The sequence below is a fragment of the Oncorhynchus clarkii genome, chromosome 7, assembly GCF_045791955.1.
Source record: "Oncorhynchus clarkii lewisi isolate Uvic-CL-2024 chromosome 7, UVic_Ocla_1.0, whole genome shotgun sequence".
Taxonomy (NCBI): domain Eukaryota; kingdom Metazoa; phylum Chordata; class Actinopteri; order Salmoniformes; family Salmonidae; genus Oncorhynchus; species Oncorhynchus clarkii.
In genome coordinates this window covers 67,802,493-67,824,485 of record NC_092153.1, presented here as the reverse complement: position 1 = coordinate 67,824,485, position 21,993 = coordinate 67,802,493, and the positions used below count along the sequence as shown (strand labels likewise).

Below are 21,993 nucleotides of genomic sequence, written 5' to 3'. Positions count from 1 at the left end.
TGAAGAAACGTATAACATTCTTCCAACAGAATTCTCTCCATGACCTTGAGTTGGTGTAGCTTTGTTGAGTCTCTAATATGTTCAATCATGTTTCATCAGTTATTTCAATATTAAGTTCCTCCTCCCATTTCTTTTTATAGTTTGTAGAATGTTTCTTTGAGGATTGAATTCCGGAGGAAAAATTTGAACTTTTTTTTGTCACTCCCCAAGTTGTATGTGTTAGTGAATACTTGGATTAATTTGTGAGGCGCTCGAGGCTTAGTCACTTTTATCTCCCTTAAGAAATAGTGTCGAACTTGTAGGTATCTGTAAAAATCTTGTTTATCCAAGCCATGTTTTTTACTTAGGTCCTGGAAGTTACCTAGGTCCCCATTCCTTATAATTGTACTGAATGATGTGATGCCTTTCTGCGTCCATTGTTTAAATCTGCTATCCTGTGTTGCAGGGATGAAGCTGGGGTCGTATGCGGGCCAACTCAGCAGTTTGATCTCTCTGTCTAAATTAATTTGCTTAACTACCCTAAACCATGTCTTAGGGGAAAAATGAATCCACCGATTTTGTCTATTGTATATCTCTATTACCATGTCCTTATTTCCCTAAACTGACTGTATGTGTATCTCTGTCAAAGTAGTCTCCATGTCTTTCCATTTGGATTCGTATTCTGAATTGCACCAACACACCAGAGGTCTGAATTGGGCTGACCCAAAATAATATTTTAGGTTTGGTAAGGCCACACCCCCACAGTTGTTTGGTCATTGTAATGTTGTATATCTAGTTCTTGGTCTGTTCCTGTTCCAGATAAACCTTGATATCCGTTTATCCCTTTCACTAAACTGCTTAGGTGGGATTTCAATGGTCAGTGATTGGAACAAATACAGTAACCTCGGGAAGATGTTCATTTTGATTGTTTCAATTCTACTACTAAGATCTAAGGGAAGTGATTTCCACCTGTCTGGTCATTATATATTTTATTGTTGTTGTGATCGTAATTCATGCAATAAAGTTTGTGTGCATCTTTTGGTAGATATACTCCAAGATATTTAATGGATGAATAGGTCCAGTGGAAGTTATGCCAACTCTTCAGTTCTTCCTGTGGGGTATAATTATATACTAGGGCTCATTTTCCTATTTTGATTTGTGCTGTCCAATTTTGAGTTTAAAATCGTGTTAAAATCCCCTCCAGAGATAAGAGTGCCAGAGGTTTCTACCCATTTTGTAAGAAGAAAAAAAAGTGTTCCTGTATCCCATTTTCTTGAGTTTCTCATGTTCAGATGTGGATAAGTGAGTTTCCTGCCAGAATAGTATGTCAACTCTCTCCCGTTTCATCTTTGCTATTACCTTACTTCTCTTGATGGCACTCCCCAGTCCGTTTACATTGAGACTGATGACCTTCCTTCTCTTGATGTCACTCCCCAATCCGTTTACATTGAGACTTATGACCTTCCTTCTCTTGATGGCACTCCCCAGTCCGTTTACATTGAGACTTAGGACCTTACTTCTCTTGATGGCACTCCCCAGTCCGTTTACATTGAGACTTAGGACCTTACTTCTCTTGATGGCACTCCCCAGTCCGTTTACATTGAGACTTATGACCTGGGTATTTCTCCCATTCTTCTCCGCAGATCCTCTCAAGCTCTGTCAGGTTAGTTGGGGAGTGTTACTCCACATTTACTTTTCAGGTCTCTCCAGAAATGTTTGATCGAGTTAAAGTCCGGCTCTGGCTGGGCCACTCACGGACATTCAGAGACTTGTCCTGAAGCCACTCCTGTATTGTCTTGGCTGTGTGCTTAGGGTCATTGTAATGTTGGAAGATGAACCCTCGCCCTAGTCTGAACAGATTTTCGTCAAGGATCTCTGTACTTTTCTCCATCTTTCCCTCAAATCTTGACTAGTCCCTGTCGCTGAAAAACATCACAGCATGATGCTTCACTGTAGGGATGGTGCCAGGTTTCCTCCAGATGTGACGCTTGGCATTCAGTCCAAAGAGTTCAACCTTGGTTTCATCACACTAGAGAATCCTGTTTCTCATGGTCTGTGCGTCCATTAGGTGCCTTTTGGCAAACTCCAAGCGGGCTGTCATGTACCTTATCCTGAGGAGTGGCTTCCGTCTGGAAGGTTCTCCCATCTCCACAGAGAAACTCAGGTTCTTGGTCACCTCACTGACCAAGGCCCTTCTCCACCGATTGTTCAGTTTGGCCGGGCGGCCAGCTCTAGGAAGAGTCTTTCTGGTTCCAAACTTCTTCCATTTAAGAATGATGGAGTCCACTGTGTTCTTGGTGACCTTCAATGCAGCAGATATTTTTTGGTACCCTACCCCAGATCTGTGCCTCGACACAATCCTCTCTCGGAGCTAAGGACAATTACTTCGACCTCATGGCTTGGTTTTTGCTCTGACATGTACTGTCAACTGTGGGACCTTATACAGACAGGTGTGTGCCTTTCCAAATCATGTCCAATCAATTGAATTTACAACAAGTGGACTCCAATCAAGTTGTAAAAACATCTCAATGATGATCGAAGGAAACAAGATGCCCCTGAGCTCAATTTTGAGTCTCATTGCAAAGACTCTGAATACTTATGTAAATAAGGTATCTGTTTTTATTTTGAATACATTTTTCAAAAATGTCTAAACCTGTTTTCGCTTTATCATTATGGGGTATTGTGTGTAGATTGATGAGGAAAAACTATTATTTAATCTAGTTTCGAATAGGGCTGTAACGTAACAAAATGTGGAAAAAGTGAAGGGGGCTTAATACTTTCCGAATGCGCTGTATATTTGACCGGTCATGCTTATCGGTCTATAGGTTCATTTACATATTTTCCTTTGTCCTTATGATTTTTATTTAGCCTATCACACTCACAAACCATACAGATACAGAACCTAGTTTGAGTGGAAATTCTGTCAGACCACGGCTTCTCTTGCTGCTAGAGTGAAACATGCTTTTATAAGCCCGATCATTGAGCAACAATTTTATTTCTCAACTGGTATTTCAAGCGCGTTTCCCATTTGCCAGTCAAGTGCTTAGACAACGGCAGGCAGGCTTCAACACTTCACACACCACTTTGCAATGTGAGCTGGAGGCAGTATGCATTTTCTAAACATATACTGAATTGTGTGAAACCTTAATGTCTTGCTACAAAGTAGCCAAGACAAAATCCATTCGGTTTCTATAAAATGTGGAGGACACACATGACTCCCCAACTTCACCATCCCAGAGAGAGAAAGAAGGAGGAATGAGGAAAGAAGGGAGAGATAGACAGGGAGTACAGGGAAAGACAAGGAAGGGGGGATGGTAGGAAGGACAGGGTAGAGAGCAGAGAGAGAGGCAGTAGAAAGATAGAGAACAGGGGGATGGATGGAGATGTAGAGAACAGGGGGATGGAGGCAGTGAGCCAGAGAGTTCCCTCTTGGCCCCGGCAGCTACATCTGACGTGTGTGTTTGGAAGTCTGGTAGTAACACGATCTACACACACAGACTTGCTATAAAAACACTAACTAACTACAGAACCACACACACACACACACACACACACACACACACACACACACACACACACACACACACACACACACACACACACACACACACACACACACACACACACACACACACACACACACACACACACACACACACACACACACACACACACACACACACACACACACACACACACACACACAGGCTATAAAAGCACTGACTTGCCTAGTTAAATAAAGGTTAAAAAAAAAACGTTTTATTAACAAACACACACAGAAGAGGGAGAGAGAGACCTCAGCCCAGTGAGGTTAAAATATCAGGAAGTCATACGTCAAGGGAAAACCTTCACAAAGCTCGCTCCGCCTCTCACTCGCTGCCTCTCCGCAAGCTCGCTGCCTCCCCGCCTCTCCGCCCGCTTGCTGCCTCTCTACCTCCCGCTCGCCGTCTCCCTGCCGCCCGCTCGCCGCCTCCCTGCCTCCCGCTCGCCTCCCCGCCTCCCGCTCGCCTCCCCTCTGCCGCCCGCTCGCCGCCCCTCTGCCGCCCGCTCGCCGCCCCTCTGCCCCCCGCTCGCCGCCCCTCTGCCGCCCGCTCGCCGCCCCTCTGCCGCCCGCTCGCCGCCCCTCTGCCGCCCGCTCGCCGCCCCTCTGCCTCCCGCTCGCCGCCTCCCGCTCGCCGCCTCCCTGCCTCCTGCTCGCCGCCTCCCGCTAGCCGCCCCTCTGCCGCCCGCTCGCCGCCCCTCTGCCGCCCGCTCGCCGCCCCTCTGCCCCCCGCTCGCCGCCTCCCGCCTCCCGCTCGCTGCCTCTCTGCCTCCCGCTCGCTGCCTCTCTGCCTCCCGCTCGCTGCCTCTCTGCCGTCCGCCTGCTCTGCCTCTCTGCCGTCCGCCCGCTCTGCCGTCCGCCCGCTCTGCCTCTCTGCCGTCCGCCCGCTCTGCCTCTCTGCCGTCCGCCCGCTCAGCCTCTCTGCCGTCCGCCCGCTCTGCCTCCCGCCCACTCTGCCTCTCTGCCGTCCGCCCGCTCTGCCTCTCTGCCGTCCGCCCGCTCTGCCTCTCTGCCGTCCGCCCGCTCTGCCTCTCTGCCGTCCGCCCGCTCTGCCTCTCTGCCGTCCGCCCGCTCTGCCTCTCTGCCGTCCGCCTGTCCGCTCTTCCGCCCACCAGCTCTGCCGCTCGCTCGCTCTTCCGCCCACCCGCTCTGCCTCTTTGCCGCCAGCTCGCTCTGCTGCTAAAACGCTTCTTATTGTAATTTCTGCTCGGCATCAGACTCATTTTGTGCTTCCGTTACACTTGAAGCTATTTTCTGTCGTAAGTGTTGCACAAAAACATTTTCTGTGAAGGAAAACTGAGGACAAACGCTGGGAGACGAGAAGCAGGTACAGGGAGTGAACATTTAATAAAGGAGGACAAGAAACAGAACACAGACAGCTTCTGACAGTAATGCTGACACTGGGATCAAACTGAGGAACAGACAGATATACAAAGTGAAGGATTCCAGGTGAGTCCATGAAGCGCTGATTCGTGTAATGATGGTGACAGGTGTGCGCAATGATGTGCAGCCTAGCGTCCTGGAGCGCCAGAGAGTGGAAGCGCGAGCAGGCGTGACAGAAAACTATTGTTGCATATCCCTGATCACTCCATTGAAGCAACAAAAACACTAGCTTTCACTTTGATCAAAGTGGACAACATCGTTGTCATCAACATTGTTGCATGTGCTGCAATGACCATGCAGACTGAACGAAAGTGTCCCATGGTCAAGCAACAACAAATTAGCTCCTTGAGTGACAGGGTGGGACTAGGTCTGTATGGAAAGCGACATGGAGAGAGAGAGTACTACTCAAGTTGTGGAGTAAACTATAAAAATGGACATAACACACAACGTATCACATCTAACAAATCAAACATTCAAATACGTTACAGAAGGTAAAGTAAAAACACAAACCGGTCCGTGCATAAATACCGGTATATAGTAAAATACGGTATACCGCCCAGCCCAATCCTACTAAACACACACACACACTCACCACTGACATAGCCCTCTCCAGTCTCTAGGACTGTAGCAGTGACTGGGACACTGCAGGACCATAACCCCACTGGCTGCTCTCTCTCTCCCCTTCTCCTCTCCACCTGGGATAGGTGCAGGCTTAACACTGTCTGTGTGTGTGGCCCTGTCAGAGAGGAGGAAGCCGTGGATAAGGTGCCAAAAGGGCTTAGCCTCTGCTATGAATCGTGACTCTGAGACCAGTTCAACTCTCAGTGCACTCAACCCTAAAAATGAGGAGAGGATTTATGAAGTGAGGAGAGGGGGATTGAAGAGAGGAAAGAGTAGTGGAATAAGAAGAGAAGTGAGGAGAGGGGGATTTGAAGAGAGGAAAGAGTAGTGGAATAAGAAGAGAAGTGAGGAGAGGGGGATTGAAGAGAGGAAAGAGTAGTGGAATAAGAAGAGAAGTGAGGATAGGGGGATTGAAGAGAGGAAAGAGTAGTGGAATAAGAAGAGAAGTGAGGAGAGGGGGATTGAAGAGAGGAAAGAGTAGTGGAATAAGAAGAGAAGTGAGGAGAGGGGGATTGAAGAGAGGAAAGAGTAGTGGAATAAGAAGAGAAGTGAGGAGAGGGGGATTGAAGAGAGGAAAGAGTAGTGGAATAAGAAGAGAAGTGAGGAGAGGGGGATTGAAGAGAGGAAAGAGTAGTGGAATAAGAAGAGAAGTGAGGAGAGGGGGATTGAAGAGAGGAAAGAGTAGTGGAATAAGAAGAGAAGTGAGGAGAGGGGGATTTGAAAGAGGAAAAATAAGTGTTCAGAGATTTGCCTCTTCAGTTTGCCTCTTCCTAAACACAATCCTTTTGGAGGATGTCCTCTATTCTCACCCTCTCTTTTTCTTTTCTCTTGACAATACATACATCACACACACACACACACACACACACACAGTTTTTCAGGACAGGAAATAGAAAGCATCAACTGAATGTTAAATGTGTTCCTTGTCAGATATTTTAATTGTCTGTATTGTCTATTTATTAAATGTTTGTGAAGTTTTGATATGTGGTGCTTTGTAATGTCTTGTTAATTGGTGTTGGACCCCAGGAAGATTAGCTAGCGTTGCGGTGCTAGCTAATGGGGATCCTAATAAAAATGACAAAATGACAGTGTTGATGGTGTTGGTTACATGATAAACCAATAATGTAACAAGAGATGTGCACTATATTATATACACACACACAAACAGAGTATGTTTGTACCCTTTGAAATTAGTGGATTTGGTCATTTCAGCCACATCTGTTGATGACAGGTGCATAAAATTGAGCACACGGCCATGCAGTCTCCATAGACAAACATGCCCCGGTCAACTGTAAGTACTTGTATTGCGACGTGGAAACGTCTACTAGCAACAATGGCTCAGCTGCGAAGTAGTAGCCAACACAACGGGACCACCGAGTACTGAGTACTAAAGCGCATAAAACGTAAAAATGGTCTGTCCTTGGCTGCAACTATCACTACCGAGTTCCAAACTGCCTCTGGAAGAAACGTCAGGACAAGAACTGTTTGTCGGGAACTTCATGAAATGGGTTTCCATGGCTGAGCAGCCGCACAAGCCTAAGATCACACCATGCTCATTTCCAAGCGTCAGCTGGAGTAGTGTAAAGCTCGCCGCCATTCCCTGCAGTGATGAATCACGCTTCACAATCTGACAGCCCGACAGACGAATCTGGGTTTGGCGGATGCCAGGAAAATGCTACCTGTCCGAATGCATAGTGCCCACTGTAATGTTTGGTGGAGGAATAACGGTCTGGGGCTGTTTTTCCATGGTTCGTGCTAGGACCCTTAGTTCCAGTGAAGGGAAATATTAATGCTACAGCATAAAATGACATTCTAGATGATTCTGTGCTTCCAACTTTGTGGCAACAGTTTGGGGAAGGCCCTTTCCTGTTTCAGCACGACAATGTCCCCATGCACAAAGCGAGGTACATAAAGAAATGCTTTGTTGAGATCGTGTGGAAGAGAGCCCTGACCTCAACCCCATCGAACACTGGGATAAATTGGACCGTTGACTGCAAGCCAGGCCTAATCGCCCACATCAGCCCCCAACCTCACTAATGTGCTTGAGGCTGTCCACATACTTTTAGTCATGTAGTGTATTTACAATTAGATACAGCATAGTGGATACTAGCATATTAATTCATATTGTAGTGACGTACAGTGCATTCAGAAAGAATTCAGACCTCTTGACTTTTTCTACATTTTGTTATGTTACAGCCTTAACGTAAAATGCATTAAATATTTTTTTTACGTCATCAATCTACACAAGAACAGGTTTAGACATTTTTACAAAATGTATTACAAAAACAAACAAAAATACTTTGCATAAGTACTCGGACCCTTTGCTATGAGACTCGAAATTGAGCTCAGGTGCATCCTGTTTCCATTGATCATCCTTGAGATGTTTCTACAACTTGATTGGTCCACCTGTGGTAAATTCAATTGATTGGACATGATTTGGAAAGGCACACCTGTCTATATAAGGTCCCACAGTTGACAGTGCATGTCAGAGCAAACACCAAGCCATGAGGTCGAAGGAATTGTCCTTAGAGCTCCGAGACAGGATTGTGTCGAGACACAGATCTGGGGAAGGGCACCAAAACATTTCTGCACCACTGAAAGTCCCCAAGAACACAGTGGCCTACATTATACTTTAATGGAAGACGTTTGGAACCACCAATACTCTTCCTAGAGCTGTCCGCCCCACCAAACTGAGCAACCGGGGGAAAATGGCCTTGGTCAGGGAGATGACCAATAACCCGATGGTCACTGACAGAGCTCCAGAGTTCCTCTGTGGAGATGGGAGAACCTTCCAGAAGGACAACCATCTCTGCAGCACTCCACCAATCAGGCCTTTATGGTAGAGTGGCCAGACAGAAGCCACTTTCCTCCAGATGCCAAGTATCACATCTGGAGGAAACCTGGCACCATCCCTCAGGTGAAAGATGGTAGTGGCAGCATCATGCTGTAGGGATGTTTTTCAGCAGCAGGGACTGGGAGACTAGTCAGGCTCGAGGGAAAGAAGACCAGAGCAAATTACAGAGATCCTTCATGAAAACCTGCACAAGAGCGCTCAGGACCTCAGACTGAGGGAGAAGGTTCACCTTCCAACAGGACAACGACCCTAAGCACACAGCCAAGACAATGCAGGAGTGGCTTCGGGACAAGTCTCTGAATGTCCTTGAGTGGCCCATCCAGAGTCCGGACTTGAACCCGATCAAACATCTGTTGAGAGACCTGAAAATATCTGTGCAGCAACGCTCCCCTTCCATCCTGACAGAGCTTGAGCGGATCTACAAAGAATGGGAAAAACTCCTCAAATACAGGTGTAGCGTCATACCCAAGAACACTGGAGGCTGTAATCGCTGCTTAAGATGCTTCAACAAAGTACTCCGTATAGGGTCTGAACACCTATGTAAATTTATTATTTAAGTTTATTTTTAATACATTTCCTAAAATTTCTAAAAACCTGTTTTTGCTTTGTCATTATGGGGTATTGTGGGTACATTGATGAGGGGGAAAAAACAATTTAATCCATTTTAGAATATGGCTGAAACATAACATGTAGAAAAAGTCAAGGGGTCTGAATACTTTCCGAAGGCTCTGTATGTGGAACGATGACTGCAACACATGACTTTTCAGGAGGAAAGTCTGGATACAGTCTGTAGGCTGTCATTCCCTTGCGCAAGAGGATCTTCTTGACACACACACACACACACACACACACACACACACACACACACACACACACACACACACACACACACACACACACACACACACACACACACCTTAATTAGAGAGACCAGATGCTGGCAGGCTAAACTGAGTAAACACAGCTTGATATGCACAGATATAACCTCCCTGAACCCACTGAAGCTACGCACGCAATCTGCATTGCAATACACACCAACTTACACAAATACACACAACTTATACAATGCAATACTAGGGCTGACCATATTTAGTCAACTGGTCGATTGTTTGGTCGACCAAGATTTTTTTAGTCGAGCAGTTGCAAATACACGAAACAAAAATATAAAACGCAACATGTAAAGTGTCCCATACAAAATCCCAGGAATGTTCCATATGCACAAAAAGCTTATTTCTCTCAAATTGTGTTCCTTGGTGTCCACATCACCAACAAACAATCATGGTCCAAACACACTAAGACAGCCGTGAAGAGGGCACGACAAAGCCTATTCCCCCTCGGAGACTGACATGATTTGGCATGGGTCCTCAGATCCTCAAAAAGGTTCTACAGCTGCACTATTGAGAGCATCCTGACGGGTTGCATTACTGCCTGGTAGAGCAACTGCTCGGCCTCCGACCGCAAGGCGCTAGAGGGTACGCCCCAATATATCTATCACTGGGACCAAGCCTCCAAACCATCCAGGACCTCTATACCAGGCGGTGTCAGATGTAGGCCCTAAAAATTGCCAAAGACTCCAGCCACCCAAGTCAGACTGTTCACTCTACTACCACATGGCAAGCAGTACCGGAGTGCCAAGCGTCCAAAAGGCTTCTTAACAGCTTCTACCCCCAAGCCATAAGACTGCTGAACAGCTAATAAAATGGCTACCCGGCATTTGTAAAAATAAATTAAAACATTGAAACGTTAAAAAAAGATCTGCTACGGCTACTCGCTGTTTATTATCTATGCATAGTCACCAACCCCTACCTACATATTACGTCAAATAAAAATTGGTACCCCCTGTATATAGCTTGTTATTGTCATTTTATTGTGTCAATTTATTTCTTAAATTGTATTTTTATAAAGACCGCATTGTTGCTTTTAGGGCCGGTTCTATTCGGCGCATGTGACAAATAAAATTTGATTTGGCATCGGTCTCAGTGGTCTAATCCATTGTGGAGTCCACGGGGATGGCACATCAGTAATACATTTTCTGTTAATTCAAACATTCCTAATATACAATTTTTGATTGGTTACGTTAATTTCTGTTAATGCATTCAATATCTCATTATTTTACAGTCTTTTACCACTCTCATTGTCGGAGTGGACACATTGTTTGCCCACCGCACCACATAGGCTACATTTGTGAGGAACAAGGCTACTAAGTAGGCCTTGCTTACAAATGTAGACCTAGGCTACTAAGTAGGCCTTGCGTACAAATGTAGACCTAGGCTACTAAGTAGGCCTTGCGTACAAATGTAGACCTAGGCTACTAAGTAGGCCTTGCGTACAAATGTAGACCTAGGCTACTAAGTAGGCCTTGCGTACAAATGTAGGCCTACAGATAAGCCCATTTGGTGATCTGATAGTATTCTCTTAACACAACACCACTGTGGAGCTTCTCAACCTAATTTTTTCTTTACCTCAAACAGCAAGTAAACAAAAGTCTGTCATTCACAGTGGATGTAAAAACAATAGTTCTTCAACGTAGCCTATTTGGAAAATCTTTCCAGCTCTGTTTTAATAACCACTCGGTGTGAAAGGGGAAGACAAAAATGGTCTGATCCGGTGTAGTCATAAAATAGGCCTACCTGATTACTTCTTATCCCTTTTGCAAATAGCCTACAGCTGTGTCTGTCTGGAGCCGGAAACTGAGGGTGCAGAGTATTTTATAAGTTTGCTAGCAAGAGCTTCAGGCCAGACCAAGTTGATAATTGATTAAATGTTTCAAGTTCTTTGCAGACAGGTAATGCGTAGCCAATGTGATTTATAGGATATATATATATTTTTTATCAGGGTATTTTCTACCTGCAGGCTACAATGTTTTTATTTGTTGGCTTTATGTAGGCTATTTTTACATAGTTGGCAATGGCAATAGAAGCTCCTTTTAGAATTTTGATTAACCACATGATAACGATTTGGAGATACGAAGACTCATTATAAATTAAATTAAACTGTTTCACAAAAATGTGCATATGAAAATCATAACTGACACGCATATCTGTAGAAATGGTAAGAAACATTGGCACTCCAAATGGAAAAGGTTGCCGACCACTGGTGTAGCCTACGAAGGCCAGCAGAAGCAGGAACAGGTTCTTCTGGTTAGGCTATCTTGATCTCTGGCTCCATCTTGAGCCATATGCGTGTCTTAATTATTTAAATCACAGTGTGCTTAAAGCACCAGACAAGCTCAGTAGCCTACATATAGTTGATTTTATTAAAACACATAGGATGTGTCTAAATGTGACCGACCAGCTCAGAATCAGTCTAATGTCACAAAATTTGAAATTGTGTTTTTTTTACATTGGATAAAAGTAGAGACTCAGATACAAAATGTTAAATCATATACACTACAGTTGAGGAACAACAAAAATGGGAAAGTAATTCTGCTTTGAAAGTTGATAAACTTGTAAAATCACATTTTTTAGAAAATGGCCTTTGAATGTTTTGGTACTACTACTGGAGAGCCCTTCTTTGTCTACACCCATTCAGCATTGTTCAGACCCTCTTAAGCTTTAGCCCCACCCATCTCTTTAAGAGTTGATCCAGGTATTCTGTACTAATAGCAGCAGTCAGACAAGCTAACTTGCTAGCTACTTCAAGACACAAATGAGAGAACAGCTCACTGAACATTACTCGCCCTAGCAGAGCTGGTTAGGCTGTTATGTTATCCAGAGCATTGGTGACAGCAACTGTGCTGTCAGATTTAATTTACGAACGGACAGACACTGGCCATACTCAACGGGTGTTGAGCGTTCGTGAATTCAGCAGTTACTATGCGCTCTGGCACACTCAGACGAGAGTCTATTGTTAAGACATGTAGCTAGCTAGCTAGGTAAACAATTAACTGTAATCCCAACTCATGACATTACTATCCTGCATAAATCTGCAGGTAGCTAACCAAACAGGTTCAATGTTAGCTAGCTAACATTAGGCTATAACCAAGATCATACACAACATTAGCTAGCGAGACAGCTAGCTAACAAAACACTTCAACTTGAAATGAAAATACTTTGTCAAAATTAGAAATGTGTAATATCTGAAAATGTAGCTAGCTAGACTATTTTACCCATGGTCTGAAATTGGAGTAAATAGCCAGATTGAATTTACCAGCTAGTATGTCTACCAACAGTTGTTGCAGTGACATTCTATTGAAATGGATACTTACATAGTGGAGTCTTTTATTAGTTAAGACATGTAGCTAGCTAGCTAAACAATGAACCATAATCCCAACCAATGACGTTACTACCCTGCATTAATCTGCAGGTAGCTAACCAACCAGGTTCAATATTAGCTAGCTAACATTACGCTATAATTAGCCAAGCAAATGGCTCTATGATAAGAATAATAAGATCACACACATAACGTTAGTTAATGAGCCAGCCAGCTAACATTAGCTAGCTAACAGTACACATTAACTTCAAATAAAACCATTTTCTGTCAAAATTTGAAACGTGTAATATCTGAAAATGTAGTTAGCTAGACTATCTTACCTGTATACATCATGGATGGATGCATATCCTGTCAGATGCCATGGTTGCCCTTAGTTTGAAGATGCAATCTAGAGATAGGTGTTTTCTCCATCTCCTTAGCTACCATACTTGAATTCCATTGATTTCAAAACACAGACCTCCAGAGAGTGGAGAGCAACACTTGTGCAGTTTTACTAAGAAATACATTTAAAAAAGCCGCATTAGACAGCATTACCTAGACAAATTGACCAGCTCAAATAGACAGAAGCATGCTATAAGGGAGACCAGTCCAAACTCATCTCTCGGCACGTCCTGCCCACTCATTACCTCAGCCAATCATGGATAGTGGGAAGGTCCCTTCCTTTTTCTGTGGCTAAACCAACTATGCTCGTAATATAACAATGTTATTCATATGTTTTTTTTAAGGCACATGAAAAACGCATTTTGATTAAAAAATAAAAGTTTACATTCAAACGGCTATCATGTGAAGTAGTGACCCACAATATACGCCTAGTTTCCTGAAACGGGTCACATATAGGGAAAAATACAAATTTCAAAATGTTGATCAATTGGTCAAAAGAACAGACTGCTGGTCGACAAATATTTTTTTCCGTTGCGTCGAGCTCTACACAATACAATACACCCTAGACCCATTCCAATTCGCATACCGCCCAAACAGATCCACAGGTGACGCAATCACACTCCACACCGCCCTTTCTCACCTGGAGAAAATGAACACCTATGTGAGAATGCTGTTCATCGACTACAGCTTAGTGTTCAACTCCATAGTGCCCACGAAGCTCATCACTAAGCTAAGGACTCTGGGACTAAACACCTCCCTCTGCAACTGGATCCTGGACTTCCTGACGGACCGACCCAGGTGGTAAGAGTAGGCAACAACACGTCTGCCATGCTGATCCTTAACACTGGGGCCCCTCAGGGGTGTGTACTTAGTCCCCTTCTGTACTCCCTGTTAACCCACGACTGTGTGAACAAACACGACTCCAACACCATCATTAAGTTTGCTGACGACACAACAGTGGTAGGCCTGATCACCGACAATGATGAGACAGCCTATAGGGAGGTGGTCAGAGAACTGGCAGTGTGGTGCCAGGACAACAACCTCTCCCTCAATGTAAGCAAGACAAAGGAGCTGATCGTGGACTACAGGAAAAGGCGTGCCGAACAGGCCCCCATTAACATTGACGGGGCTGTAGTGGAGCGGGTTGAGAGTTTCAAGTTCCTTGGTGTCCACATTACCAACGAACTATCATGGTCAAAACATACCAAGACAGTCGTGAAGATGGCACGACAACACCTTTTCCCCCCTCAGGAGACTGAAAAGATTTGGCATGGGCCCCCAGAACGTCAAAAGGTTCTACAGCTGCACCATCGAGAGCATCCTAACCGGTTGCATCCCCACCTGGTATGGCAACTGCTCGGCAGTAAGGCGCTACAGAGGATAGTGCAAATGACCAAGCTTCCTGCCACCCAGGACCTATATAATAGGCTGTGTCAGAGGAAAGCCAATAAAATTGTCAGAGACTCCAGTCACCGAAGTTATAGACTGTTTTCTCTGCTACCGCACAGCAAGCGGTACCGGAGCGCCAAATCTAGGACCAAAAGGCTCCTCAACAGCCTCTACCCCCAAGCCACTGTTGAACAATTCATATAAATCGCCACCGGACAATTTACATTGACCCCCCCCCCCCCCCCCTTGTACACTGCTGCTATTCACTGTTTGCTCGTTACCTTGCATAGTCACTTCGCCCCCACCTACATGTACAGATTACCTCAACTAGACTGTACCCCTGCACACTGACTCGGTACCGGTGCCCCCTATATATAGTCTCTTTATTGTGTTACTTTTTATTATTACTTTTTATTTTAGCCTACTTGGTAAATATTTTCTTCTTCATGAACTGCACTTTTGGTTAAGGGCTTGTAAGTAAGCATTTCACGGTAAAGTCTACACTTGTTGTACTCGGTGCATGTGGCAAAAAAAAAGTTTGATTTGATAAGATTAAAGTACACACCAAATACCACAATACACACCACCTAACTCCGAGTGCTCAGTATGACAGGGTTGTGTGTGTACACACACACAGTTGAAGTCGGAAGTTTACATACACCTTAACCAAATACATTTAAACTCAGTTTTTCACAATTCCTGACATTTAATCCTAGTAAAAATTCCCTGTCTTAGGTCAGTTAGGATCACCACTTTATTTTAAGAATGTGAAATGTCAGAATAAAAGGACAGACTGATTTATTTCGACATGTATTTATTTATTCACATTCCCAGTGGGTCAGAAGTTTACATACACTCAATTAGTATTTGATAGCATTGCCTTTAAATTGTTTAACTTGGGTCAAACTGTTCAGGTAGCCTTCCACAAGATTCTCACAATAAGTTGGGTGCATTTTGGCCCATTCCTCCAAACAGAGCTGGTGTAACTGAGACAGGTTTGTAGGCCTCCCTGCTCGCACATGCGTTTTCAGTTCTGCCGACAAATTTTTTATCGATTTCTATGTGATGGCCACTCCAATACCTTGACTTTGTTGTCCTTAAGCCATTTTGCCACAACTTTGGAAGTATCCTTGGGGTCATTGTCCACTTGGAAGACGCATTTGCGACCAAGCTTTAACTTCCTGACTGATGTCTTAAGATGTTGCTTCAATGTATCCACATAATTGTCCTTCCTCATGATGCCATGTATTTTGTGAAGTGCACCAGTCCCTCCTGCAGCAAAGCACCCCACAACATGATGCTGCCACCCCCGTGCTTCACGGTTGGGATGGTGTTCTTTGGCTTGCAAGTCTCCCCCTTTTTCCTCGAAACATAACGATGGTCATTACTGCCAAACTGTTCTATTTTTGTTTCATCAGACCAGAGGACATTTCTCCAAAAAGTACGATCTTTGTCACCATGTGCAGTTGCAAACCGTAGTCTGGCTTTTTTATGCCGGTTTTGGAGCAGTGGCTTCTTCCTTGCTGAGCGGCCTTTCAGGTTATGTCGATATAGGACTCGTTGTAATTGTGGATATAGATACTTTTGTACCTGTTTCCTCCAGCATCTTCACAAGGTCCTTTGCTGTTGCTCTGGGATTGATTTGCACTTTTCACACCAAAGTACGTTCATCTCTAGGAGACAGAACGCATCTCTTTCCTGAACGGTATGACGGCTGTGTGGTCCTATGGTGTTTATACTTGCGTACTATTGTTTGTACAGATGAACGTGGTACCTTCAGGTGTTTGGAAATTGCTCCCAAGGATGAACCAGACTTGTGGAGGTCTACAAAAAAAAAATCTGAGGTCTTGCTGATTCATTTAGATTTTCCCATGATGTCAAGCAAAGAGGCACTGAGTTTGAAGGTAGGCCTTGAAATACATCCACAAGTACACCTCCAAATGACTCAATTGATGTCAATTAGTCTATCAGGACCTTCTAAAGCCATGACATCATTTTCTGGAGTTTTCCGAGCTGTTTAAAGGCACAGTCAACTTAGTGTATGTAAACTTCTGACCCACTGGAATTGTGATATAATTCACTGTAAGTGAAATAATCTGTCTGTAAACAATTGTTGGAAAAAAATACTTATGTCATGCACATAGTAGGTGTCCTAACCGACTTGCCAACTATAACCGACTAACTATAGTTTGTTAACAAGAAATTAGTGGAGTGGTTGAAAAACGAGTTTAAATGACTACAACCAAAGTGTATGTAAACTTCCGACTTACACACACACATATATATATAGTACACACACACACACAGTCAAAAGTTTGGACATACCTACTCATTCAAAGGTTTTTCTTCATTTTTACTATTTTCTTTATTGCAGAATAATAGTGAAGATATCAAAACTATGAAATAACACATATGGAATACTGTCGTAACCAACAAAGTGTTAAACAAATCTAAATAACTTTTATATTTGAGATTCCTCAAAGTCGCCACCCTTTGTCTTGATGACAGCTTTGCACACGCTTGGTATTCTCTCAACCAGCTTCATGAGGTGGATACCTGGAATGCCTGGAATGTATTTAAATTAAAAAGTGTGCCTTCTTTAAAATAATTTGTGTAATTTGTTTATTTCTTAATGCGTTTGAGCCAATCAGTTGTGTTGTGACAAGGTAGGGTTGGTATACAGAAGATAGCCATATTTGGTAAAAGACCAAGTTCATATTATGGCAAGAACAGCTCAAATAAGCAAAAAGAAATGACGGTCCATCATTATTTTAAAACATGAAGGTCAGTCAATCTGGAAAATTTCAAGAACTTTGAAATTTTCTTCAAGTGCAGTTGCAAAAACCATCAAGAGCTATGATGAGACTGGCTCTCATGAGGACCCCACAGGAAAGGAAGAACCAGAGTTACCTCTGCTGCAGAGGAGAAGTTCATTAGAGTTACCAGCCTCAGAAAATCGGAAGTTAACTGCACCTCAGTTTGCAGCCCAAATAAATGCTTCAGAGTTCAAGTAACAGACACAACTGTTCAGAGGAGACTGCTTGAATCAGGCCTTCATGGTCGAATTGGTCGAATTTCTGCAAAGAATCCACTACTAATGGACACCAATAATAAGAAGAAGACTTGCTTGGGGCAAGAAACACTAGCAATGGCATTAGACTGGTGGAAATCTGTCCTTTAGTCTGATGAGTCCAAATTTGTGATTTTTGGATCAAACCGCTGTGTCTTTGTGAGACACGGAGTAGGTGAACAGATGTGGTTCACACCGTGAAGCATGGAGGAGGAGGTGTGGTGGTGCTTTGCTGGTGACACTGTCTGTGATTTATTTAGAATTCAAGGCACACTTAACCAGCATTCTTCAGCGATACGCCATCCCATCTGGTTTGCTCTTAATGGGACAATAATTTGTTTTTTAACAGGATAATGACCCAAAACACCTCCAGGCTGTGTAAGGGCTATTTGACAAAGAAGGAAAGTGATGGAGTGCTGCATCAGATGACCTGGCCTCCCCAATCACCCAACCTCAACCCAATTGAGATGGTTTGGGATGAGTTGGACTGCAGAGTGAAGGAAAACCAGCAAAACAAGTGCTCAGCATATGTGGGAACTCCTTCAAGACTGTTGGAAAAGCATTCCTCATGTAGCTGGTTGAGAGAATTCCACGGTGTCGTCAAGGCAAAGGGTGGCTACTTTGAAGAATCTAAAATATATTTTGATTTGGTTAACACTTTTTTGGTTACTACATGATTCCATATGTGTTATTTCATAGTTTTGATGTCTACACTATTATTATACAATGTAGAAAATAGTCAAAATAAAGACAAACCCTGAATGAGTAGGTGTATCCAAACTTTGACTGGTACTGTACAGATGTCTATATTGTTTTTCTTTAAATTGAACCTTTATTTAACTAGGCAAGTCAGTTAAGAACACATTTTTATTTACAATAACGGCCTACCCCTGCCAAACCCAGGCGACGCTGGGCCAATTGTGCGCGCCTATGGGACTCCCAATCACGGACGGATGTGATACAGCCTGGATTCGAACCAGGGACTACAGTGAAGCCTGTTACACTGACATGCAGTGCTTTAGAACGCTGCACCTTCATACACACACACACATATATATATAGACATACATATAAAAACATGTACACTGAAAAGCTGACAGCACCAGTTTCTGTTCGGTCTGGAGTACGATGGATTTCTGATTGCGTCTTGAACCAGCAACCCGCATTTTCTTTTTGCCACAAAGGTTGAGACCATTTAGCAGAGGGCCGAAATACGCTTAAGAGGTTAGCGGCTGTGTTCTGACAGTTGTCCAAGATGAGAATACCCAGCAAATCAACATAGACAGACTGGCAGCCACACAAAGCACTATGCATGTATGCAGTGTCCTTGACTCTTATTGATCGGGTTGTGTCATATTGATCAAGCTAACAGACATGACAATTAATATTCTCTCAGTTAAAGAGATGAATGAGACACTGCAATTATGGCACAGTATAAGGCTATCCCACTGTAATGGTATAGTTACAGATTATATAACACCTGTAACAGACTGCTATATCATGTTTTTACAGCATTAAATACAGCTTACATAGTACTCAATAAGTTAAATATGCAACAACAACAAAAATATCCGTGAGGCTGTTCCCCATTGCTTAGCCAGGGGAAGGATGAAGGTGTGATATATAACCAGAGGAGGCTGGTGGGAGAAGCTATAGGAGGATGGGCTCATTGTAATGGCTGGTGTGGAATTATTGGAACAGAGTCTAATATGTGGTTTCCATAGGTTTGATACCGTTCCATTTATTCCATTCCAGCCATTACAATGAGCATGTCCTCCTATATTTCCTCCCACCAGCCTCCTCTGTATCAAGCCTACAGTAAGATTATATATTTTCAGTTCACTGCAGCAGTCACACCTAGTCTCGAGTGAAGGGGACTGTGTCTATCTACGGGGATAAAAGCCAGCTTTAAAGCTTGTGCGTGTTGCTGTGCCCGAGGGAGATCCACCTGAATGTTCCGGTGACAATAATACAGCAATAATAGCCGTGGCCCTGCCCTTGGCGGGGAAAATGACAGCAGGGGGAAATAACAGCCAGATGCCCTCCTTTAGAGGTCACACAATCTGAAAAATCGTCACGAGCAGATATTGCGGGGTCTCCCTTCTCTGTAGAAAAGCACTAGCACGAGGACACACCCAGAAAAAGGAGTGCGAAGGGAGGAGAGGAGGAGACGAGAAGAGAGCTGATTACGTCCCTTGACATGATGTAAGAAGGGTTGACTTTTCAAAGCACTTATTACTTAACAGGGGTTGTCTCTCCTCTTTCTAAGCTTAAGCTAAAACCTTATATTATGTTTTGCAGTCAACAAGCACAGCCATTCACTACACATGAAATGTAGAATCTGAACTACGAAAAATAACCACTCGATTAAGCTAAACCTGCATAGCCAGTAATGCAGAGACACATACATATACAAGCAAAAGTTTGCACACACACACGAGATGACCCCTGATTATAGCCCAAAGGCCGGGAGATAGCGATATAGTGTTGTTTCATTTTACCATCCAAAGGGAATCCATGCAGCTGGCTATACACTGGTATCCCCCTTGGAACGGTTCGTTAATAAAACATTCTCCATTCAGGCTGCAAAGGATTCAATTTCCTCCTTAATTCGCTATATGGTAAGAAGGTGGGGAAAAAAGGGAAAAATATGCTTACTTTATTAAACACCATTTTCCACCACCATGCTACAGTGGCTAATGCTAGTCCCGGATTTTGTGTACTGTGTTCAGTGAATCAGGTTACAGCAGACTGTTTTTTCACCCCTGGTCTGATTGGCTGAATGTCTCCCCCCCTCCCACCTTCTCCCATTAAATCGAGTTAAGGAGGAAATGTACGGTTTTGCAGCCTGAATGGAGAATGTTTTATGTATAAACCGGTTCAGAGGAGATATGAGTGTAAGGCCAGCTGCATGGATTCCCTTTGGACGGTAAGATGAAACCACTCAATATCGCCATCTACTGGGCTTTGGGATACCCCAATGACAGATGCGCATTGCTGTCAGTGACATGTCCCACGATTAAAACTATTGGATAAACCCAGGGTCGCATTAAATGCTTCTTCACATGCACAGTAACGTATTTCTAACATGAGAGAAACTGTTGCGACAAACACTCTTTGGTGAAGGACAGACTCAATGTCTAAACACGCTAAATCTCCCCCCATTACACAGCAATTAGGTTTGGGGAAATGAAAAAAAGGATGCGGCTCATCAACAGCTGTTCCCACCTAGAAAACATCCGTGTTTATGATCAAACTGGGAGGACTGTTTATTGAAACTTGATTATGTTCTCACCCAAGTAGGACTAGCTCTGCAGACAACAGGCAATTTGTTGACTTGATAAAGCCAATACAAAACACACGCAACCATTCATTCATTCATTCACACACCTGTGTGGTAGAGGCACAGTCCTTACCCGGATGCTGAGGGTAGTCAGACGGCAGGAGAAGGTCTCAATGAGCGCTCATTTCCTTTGCTCAGCTCACCTCACTAACACACAATCACTGTCTCCACCAGCGGGTAAATCCAGTGTCCCGTATCTCAGACAGAAAAAAACTGTCCTCTTCCGCTTCGGTCAGAGCTGGGTTTTGCAAAAGGTATTTCAGTGAGTAGCCTAGCCTACAGTTTGACATAGAAAAACAAAACAAAAAAACTAAATCAGTGGCTATATTATGCCGTTGAGATGGAAAGAGAAATCCGTGAGATGGATTTGCCCCTATGCGTTATTTGGCATAAATGTGCGTGCTGGATGGATCTGTAGAAGTGCGAGCTATAGCCTACGGTTTTGTTTTGTTTTGTTCCCCATCTGGGCTCCAATTTGACAACTGTGACATTACACAGTGATGGGCTTGATCGCGGCACTTTACAGACGTGTTTTAGATATCAATAACTCTACATTAAGTACATGATAAACTAGAGCAACACGTTACGAGTCCCGAAAGTAAACCAACTTCTGAGATTTCACTTCGAAAACTAACACCCTTCCTCTACAAATAGGAGGAAATGATCGCACAGAGGAAGGACCTGCTCGGTCCGAAAGCACAGCAGCAGACCCAATAGATTCACTTAGCGAGGTTTCTTGTTTTGTCTAAATTGTGAGTTGGTTCCGGGTTCACGTACATCCGCGGTAAACGTACAGATAAACGCGACCTATCCCCAGACTACTGAAAAATCAGAGCGTACCGATCGGTTCACCGATTTCCGTGGCTGGAAAAACGAGAGGGATACAGCAGTGTCTGGTGCGAGCGTCGCCGGGGAGAGAAAGAGAGGGAGGGATCAGCTCGGGATTACCCAGTTAAAGCTAGAATCCTTAGTTGCTAAATACATTTTTGGATTTATTAAGGCATGACATATATCAATTGATTCTTTAATGATATAATTCATGAATGCCTCATGAGCTTAGTTCAACTGTCGTACCCCATTAGAACCCAAAATATAAGCTTGTTTTACCCCAATGTTTGTAGCCGAAAAACATTGTTGAAACTATAATTATGATATCATCAGTCCTTGCATCCATAGCTCTGTCTATGAATGTGAGAGTGGTTACATTTTCAACAGAACCA

The 21,993-nt window shown here is 43.8% G+C and overlaps 1 protein-coding gene across 4 annotated transcripts in view; it reads right to left on the bottom strand.

Moving 5' to 3' along the window:
• The window catches only part of LOC139413715 (plasma membrane calcium-transporting ATPase 1-like), a 186,584-nt gene extending 164,935 nt beyond the window's left edge, over positions 1-21,649 (bottom strand). For 3 of the 4 annotated variants that reach the window (XM_071161405.1, XM_071161406.1, XM_071161408.1), the window contains exon 1: positions 20,847-21,639. The gene's annotated coding sequence lies outside the window, so the exon portion shown is untranslated. Of the gene's footprint in view, positions 1-20,846 lie in introns of all 4 variants that reach the window. The other variant, XM_071161407.1, reaches the window with a different exon arrangement.
• Between the last annotated feature and the right edge of the window lie 344 nt (positions 21,650-21,993).